This window comes from Acomys russatus, chromosome 8 (assembly GCF_903995435.1).
Source record: "Acomys russatus chromosome 8, mAcoRus1.1, whole genome shotgun sequence".
NCBI classification, from domain to species: domain Eukaryota; kingdom Metazoa; phylum Chordata; class Mammalia; order Rodentia; family Muridae; genus Acomys; species Acomys russatus.
In genome coordinates this window covers 66,481,081-66,488,993 of record NC_067144.1, presented here as the reverse complement: position 1 = coordinate 66,488,993, position 7,913 = coordinate 66,481,081, and the positions used below count along the sequence as shown (strand labels likewise).

The 7,913-nt window shown below is 44.3% G+C and overlaps 1 long non-coding RNA gene across 1 annotated transcript; it reads right to left on the bottom strand.

The window, feature by feature from the left end:
* Window positions 1-1,058: 1,058 nt before the first annotated feature.
* Window positions 1,059-5,588, bottom strand: LOC127193149 (uncharacterized). Its single transcript, XR_007831088.1, has 3 exons — window positions 5,453-5,588; window positions 4,560-4,642; window positions 1,059-1,345 (listed from the first exon to the last, which is right to left on the bottom strand). It is a non-coding gene; the product is annotated as an uncharacterized LOC127193149 (long non-coding RNA).
* Window positions 5,589-7,913: the final 2,325 nt, after the last annotated feature.

Genomic DNA, 7,913 nt, shown 5'->3' with positions numbered 1-7,913 from the left:
CCTTCTTTGCACACCAGGTCCCTCTGTTGTCCACACTCCCCTTTGCAGTCTGTGGGCTGGGCAGCCTCCGTAGATCATACTCTCTTGGGGTAACTAATGTTTTTTCTGGGGGACAGAGGCCTCCTCTTCCACAGTGGCTGTGAGTGTGGGAAGCAGCAAGATAACTGAGATTGGTACAGGGAGAAGACCTGTCTCTTTATTTCCAAGACTTGCTGCATGTCAGTCACCCTGCGGTAGGGATGACCCTATAGATGCAAGTCCACCATTGGAACGTGAGCTCTCAGGCTCCAGAGAGGTGAAAGGCAGATTCATAGCTACAGAGACTGGTCCTCCCAATGAACTCAGGGTCAAAGCTGTCAGACTCCAGGGCTCTTGTTAGGTGATGATGACAAGATGACAGTTGCCCAACCATGTACTTCCTTGCCTGAGCAGCGCCTCCTGCCACCTGCAACCTTCAGCTGGGCCTTCCTTCACACCTGCTAAAGTGAGGCTCGCTGCCCTCCGCCTGTTCCCTCCTCTCAGCCTCCCCTCCCTTTCTCCTGCTAGGTCAGTCTTTTACAAATTATCAAGAAAGCTACCAGAGCAGCCAGTGCCCTCCAAGTCTTACAGAATGACAAAGGGGATTTGTCATCACTGCTGATCCATCTGCCAGATCTGCACCTAGAACGGAGCCTGGTAGAACTGTCCTGGGGGTAAAGATGCTTGGCTCTCACCTAGCTTTCCTTTCCAAAGTGGCTTCATGTTTGTCCCTCTTGTCAGGCTGACGTTTCAGCTCACCGCTGTGTCATGTCATTCCTCCCGCAGTTGAGCATCCTTGCACTGCCTTCCTCGATTGGTCAATGTCTTTCCCTAGCCCCTTCATTACCTTATCCGAAAGTTTCATGACCATGTTTTCAGCTGTCTGCTTTGCAGGGACTCCCTCTTCTCACCTGTAAGATGGTAATGGGGGTGCAGGGGTACTGGGGAGGGCGGGGTTCAGACCTCCCTTGCAGGAATGCATTATATAGGATGCAGCAAGTATCTCCTATGGAAAACTGCCACACAGCACCATTCTTCCGCGTCCTCAGCCACAACTGGTCTCCTCAGTCCTCTTCTTACTTACCAGCATTGTCAGTATGAGCTGCCAGACCTTGTGCTTTCTGAAGTTTCACAAACAGCTTAACAATTTCACAGCAGTAGCAGTATTGGGGTTTTGCCACGAACCAGTGGGAAAAACGTGGCCGTAAGATCTGACAGAGCCGTTTCGAAATCCAGATGGATGAGTCGGGGAATTCCTGTGAAGCATTACACACCAGCTGAGAGCATTTAACTTGTTGAAGTCGCTTCCATGAGCCAGATCAGATTCCTGCTGAGACCAGGGGGCAAAGAACAAAAAATGGTTGCCTGGAAAATTCAGAGTAAGTTCTCCACGTAACCTGCCACACACCAGTTTTGTTCTTCTGTAATTATCTGGGTAACTGCCCTGGTTCCTTCCTCCACCTGCCCATACAGAGGAATGGACAAGAGTGCTTATGGAGGCTGCTTTTCAGGTGCAGCTTCTGGGGGCTGACCCCCCCCAACCCCCTACAGCAACTGCGGAGTTACCTGTCAGTGGCTCGTGCCCATCAACGCCATGTCTGCTGTAATGAGAGGCCTTTCTAATTGATCTGGGTCACTGCCCTTGTGGAAATTGGGAGGATGGTTTTTAATGCATTTTAAACGGTCAAATCTTCTCTTTCTTTCAAATATAATATACAGATTAGCTTCCTAATGTAAAAATCGAGGGAGTAGCTAAGGCAGAGGTTTTCAGGATTCGCCAAGGGTGCAATTCCTCTCTCAAATATAGTTTTTGATAACCATGTATAAATCAAGCCAGAGCTCTTCAGTGACGCTCTCTGCGCTGGTGTTTATAAGCCCATGGGCAGCTGTCACTAGTGTCTCTGAACACGATGGCTTGAAAAGTTAAGTTGAGAGTGGGGCTATTGAGAGAGTTAACAAATATTTATGTGGCAGGAGTGACATTTCAAAGGAGTATGAATGCACTATTTGGCAGCAGCATAAAACCTCCAAGTGCAAGTTCAAGTCTAACCACCAAAAGGGCCCAGAGAAACCCCCTGCTGGGCATCGGTCAAAGGGCCCACAGATCTATAGAAACCCCCTTCTAGGTTGTCAGTCAATAGAGGGTTCAGTCTTCTGTGTTCTATTCCTTTGTATCTTCGGAAGTTCTGTTGTATAAATCGATACAGGTTAAATTATACCACGGTAACAAATGATTCCATCTCTCAGCTGTTCACAACCACAGAGGTTTATTAGTTTCCTGGGGTGTTCTAGCGAAAGAATCAGAACGCTTTATCAGTCATCCGCATGAAGTCTGAGCACGTAGCTCACCGGACCACTGTATGCCTGTATGACCTGCCAAAAGATGCCCCTGCAGGAGGGATGAGTTCTCCTCCCTCCTCTTCCTGGACAGGACCTCAGTAGGCTGAGTGAATGACACCCACCTAACTGGAGAAAGTGGTCTCGTTTACTGAGTCCCTCATCCCAGTGCTAAGGTCACCCCCTAAGTGTCCTTGAAGATACATACAGCTGGCAAAATGGACAAACCAAACCACACATGAGCTAACCATCATCTCCACACCACATGCCAAGTGAAAGTAGCTCTGGCCTGGAATGGTGAGAAGGAGGCACAGAGGACAGCAAGGTACTCCTTAGTGTGTCTGCCCAGGATTTTCCATTATGCACTTGTCAAATGGCCCTTCCTGGGCTTAGTAGAGTTGGAAAGAATGACCCATCCGTAGCAAAAGATGGAAGATAAATAAAACATTCAGCAAATACAAATGCTGCCTGCCACCATTAGTTATTCACATGCTGGGCCACTTCTTCAGAGACTGCCCCTCACAGCACCCCAGGTCAGTTTGACCAGGTCTATGTAATCTATGCAATATAGGTTCTGGTCTTACCTAAAAACAACAGGCCTCTCCCTCCATTCTCAAAAGTACACAAAATACTTGGATGATCATGAAGAACAGTTAATAAAGACTAGATTAGGACAGAGAGACTTACAGTGGAGAACAAGAAACAATACACTGCTGGCTATAACAGTGACTGCTCCCAGAGATGAGCCCATCAGCCGTGCCCCTTTCCTGGCGTTAGTTCCATGGCTTCCACTAGCCCAGTCATGGCCATGTGCCACCAGCACCCACAGTACACTCCCCAAGTCCTGCTAACAATCCACCACTTCTCACCCCGAGGTAATGTCATATCTGGCAATTCAGATGTGTAATACTTTACACAATGTGCTCAGTCCTGGCTGGCTTTATTCACAGATATTTATTTATTTATCCTTTGTGGATCAGCATCTTCATTCTAGGTAGGGACTCTGGCACAGAGTGAACAGAGGACTCACAGCAGAATAATTTTTCTGAGGGACTATGAGTGTCTCCTATCTCAAAAGGAACAAATTACAAGAAGATTCAAAATAAGATTTTTTTCTATCTCACACACAAAGAAGAAGGGAGTGATACGTGGGCTGTGGTATATATGAATAAAATAAGTATGCATGGGAAGGAATATCTATATATGATTTGGATATTCAGGCAAGTGCTGATTTACATTATGCTAGAGTGAGATTCAATATTTTATGTAACTTCTTAATTAACATAGTTGAAGATGACACCCTAGTATGCGGACATAATTTGTTACAGCATTCTCTTCAATTGGATGTTTCCCTTTAGTGTAATGAATGAGATTACCATAGATGACTTCATGCATATGGATCTTGCTCCTATTAGATTATTTTATGGAAGCAAATTCCTAAGGATAAAATACCTGGTCAAAGCTGTGGCTCTTTTTACCTTGTTCTAACTCAATTTATATCTCTAGCCCACTTTATTTTTTATTACTTAATTAATTTATTCAGATTACAACTTCTAGCCCACTTTATAATAATTGTATAATATATAATAACTATAAATTGTATAATATTTTACTTTATAATATTAGCCCAGTTTAACTTGGAAACTAACCTGTGAAATATGAGTGATCGTTCTAACATGAAAACAATTATTTCCCCAAATAAACTTAAAAGCTACAAAGTTATTCTGATTTCTTTGAATTATTAAGAACGAGAAAGTTCTATGTGTATACAGAAGGCTTCAACTTACAAATAGTGTGCAAAAATATTTTTATTTACATACTGAACTAGAGAAAAAGCTTTTTATTACCGACACAAATAACTGAGGCAGTTAGTTTGCTAATAGAAAGAGCCTGGAATTGGGGCCTGGAGAGATGTCTCAGTGGTTAAGAACGCTAGCTGATCTTCCTAGAGGTCCCAGGTGCAATTCCCAGCATTCACATTGTTCACAACCATCTGTAATTCGAGTCCCAGTAGATCTGACGCCCTCTTCTGGTCTCATCAGTCATTGCAATATGTGGTACACTGATACACATTTTTTTAGGAGAAAGAAGGGTCTTTTGCTGAGGAGAGAGGTCAGTGCAGAAACAACCTGCTGCACAAACACAAGCAACTGAATCTGACCCTCAGACCCCTGCATAAAAGCTGAATGGAGTAGTACACGCACCTTTAACCCCAGTGCACCATGGGAAGACAGGAAGCAGAAACAGGAGAATCCTCAGGGTCTTGCAGTCCAGCTAACCTGGAACACTCAATAAACAACAAAAAGAGCCTGTCTCAAACAAGGTGAACGTGAGGGCTGATGCAGGACACTGTCCTCTGACCTCTTTAAAAATACATATGATACATATATTCGTTGCCAATATCTCCCAGTCACTTCCTGTAGCTACAACCAAGCCTCGGTGGCCTTCAGTGCTTTTCACATTCAAACCTTCACAACATGCAACTCACACTTGGGGCTCACTTGACATTTCTGCTGGACAACTCTTGTTGAGAATCGTTAAGTTCACTGAGCCCTTGATACCTGGTCGTGTTATAACACTGGTTTCTGGACTTCCTGCATTGTTCCCTGACAGTGGTGACATTAACTATATGGGTCACTTAAGGCGTGGCATATGGACACAGTAAATTCCGAACTTTTCACCTGCTGCATAACTTACTGTATTATGCAAAACTTCATCTGTCTAAGTGCCAAGCATATTAAGTGGCTAAAGATCTTACTTTGGGCTTATAACAGGGCACCAGTATCATGTTGAAAGAGCGGCTTCTTTTTAAAATAATCACTTTTTCATTAGCCTTGTGTGGAAAAACAAAGGCAACATATGGAGAGCAACTTTTACTAATAATTACATAAGAAGAGCATCAGTCCTGGAGAGGACGGTCTTTGCATGTGCTCCATGCAGATAGATCGCCAGTTCCACAGAGCAGCCAGCCTTTAATTTAATAAATCTACTGAGTTATAAATACCCTGACCTTGTTTATAAAGGAAGCCAGTTTGTTCACTTAATGAAGACATCAATTTGCCATTCAGCGTGGACTGATTGATTGCTCATTCATTACCTGCTTTCCCCTGACCGGTGGCTCTGACTTCAGCAACCCAAGCTCTGTAGATGATCATAGGTAGTGAAGTACTGCCATCTATAGCCACAGAGAAAAAGATGCTGCCTTCTGAGATGCACCTTTGGAGAGCCACAGCTATGGACAAGAATCGACAAGAGTAGAGATTACAGGCTGCCGCCGCCACCACTGCCACTGCTGCTGAAGATGATAAGGATAGAAAAAACACAATCCCAGGCTCACGACTATGGCCCTTTCATCATGTTAAAATCAGCGTAAGATGCCAGTTACACGTCAAAGGGAACAGGTACACCAAGCAATATAGTATTACATTTGCGAAGTCTTAGCCCAACGGCCCATGGTTGTGGCCGGTGCAAAAGGATAAGCTGATAGCTCAGATGGCACACTATCTGCCAGAGTTATTGTCTACGTAAATCAGTGCCTGTGTTTTCTCAGAAGTCATGCCAGGAGTTTTTCCCACTGTCTTCTGTGTTTTTCCTACTCTAGGATGCCAGTATCGGCAACACTGTGCTAGCTAGTTTTATGTCAACTTCAGATAAGCTAGCGTCAAGACAGGAAGAAATCTCAATTGAAAAAAAAATGCTTCCATAAACTCCAGTAGAATGGCATTTTCTTAACTAGTGATTGATGAGGGAGGGCCCAGGCCACTGTGGTAGTGCCACCACTGGGCTGGTGGTCCCTGGCTCTGTGAGAAAGCAGGCTGAGCAAGGCAGTAGGCAGCACTCCTCCGTGGCCTAGGTATCAGCTCCTGCCTCCAGGTTCCTGCTTTGTCTGACTTCCGACTTCCTTCAAAGATGGACTAAGGTGTAGAAGCATAGCCAGATAAACTCTTTCCTCTCCAAGTTGCTTGTGGCCGTGGTGTTTCAACACAGCAACAGTAAGCCTGACTGAAATAAACATTCGGTGCATTTTTGAGACCTTCTTGAGTTTCTGGAACCCTAGGTACCCGAGGTATAACATGAACAAAGGAATTGCTTTGCCTCTGAGATACTTACATTTCACTGGAGCAAGATTGATAGCTAGCACGCAGGCATACTGTGCACTGTACAAAGTAAAACAGCCCAATACCCTGATTCTGTAGCATGCAAAATGGTGGCAGGTGGCAGGCAGAGAGTACATAAAGCAGTGTATGGGGTGAAGGCAGGATGGCATAGTGAATGCAGGATGAGGTCCTAGCCAAGGTAGTCAGGAGATCTTTACTGAGAAAGTGACACTGTGTAGAAGTCACCTGGAAGGCAGCAAGCAGAATCTGAAGGGGAAGCAGAAGGTCATCTGGCCAATGCCCCATAAAAGATGGTACCCAGAATGCTGGGAAGAGCCTGGGGTCCCTATGAGCATCAGCCTGAAAGACAGGGAGGAAGCCCATAGCTTTGAAAGGCCATATCAGCATCTACTTAGAGAAATGAAGCTCACTTTTAGGCACAGGCAAATGGACCTATAGCCTCATCTTATTTTTTTTTTTTTTTTAATTTTGAAAACCAAAATGACACTTTTATTATGACGTCTCAAAAGTGGCAAACACTTAGAATCAATTTTTAAAAATCACTTCAGGTTCTGTTAACTTCATTTCAACATTTTTATTCATAGATGGTTATCACCATGCAGGATACATAGGCATCTGGCTTTTATATTTAGCATTTATTATGAGCATTTTAATGCTATTTTGTATTTGCCATAAACATTTTATTGGCTGCATAAGACTCTTCAAGAGGGGCATTTGCCTTTTGATGTTATTGTGATGATTAAGTAGGGAGGAAAAAAAGAGCTGAGTACAGTCGAGCGCAAGATGAACCCTCAATAAACCTCCACACTGACTAGATGTATGGTGATGTGCTAAAAGTTTATCCATGGCCATTTGCTATGAAAGACGATGCTGTAATCAAAGTCTTGGTGGAAAGGCATTTTATTGACTATTCTTCAGTGTACAACTCCAAGGAGCATGACCACTGGAGCAAGGGTTATAGTAGTCGTACTAGTCCACGTTTTTTTGTGGCTGTGATAAAATACCACGACCAAAGCAACCCAGAGAAGAAAGAGAACATTTTGGTTTATGGTTCCAGAGGGCTAGAGTCTATAATGGCAGCGGCAGCACGGCATTCTGGTAGGAAAAGAAAGCTCCGTGGTTAGGTCTTTATTCACATTCCAGAAGCAGAGAGAGAACAGAAAGTGGAGTGAAATTATAAAACCTCCCAGCCTACCTCCAGTGATGTACATCCTCCAGCAAGGCTGTCCCTCCTAAAGGTCCCATACTCTCCTGAAACAGTGCCACACACATTATAATGTGCTGACATTTTCTCTGCCAAAGAAATCAATTCAGTGCTCTAAATTTGGCCTCAGGCAAGTTCTTGGGACATGGACAGAACACACCCAGATTGTTTGTCAGAATATCACACAAATGGTCTCCAGCACCATTGTTCACGGAGTCCCCTTTCCCCTTCTGAGC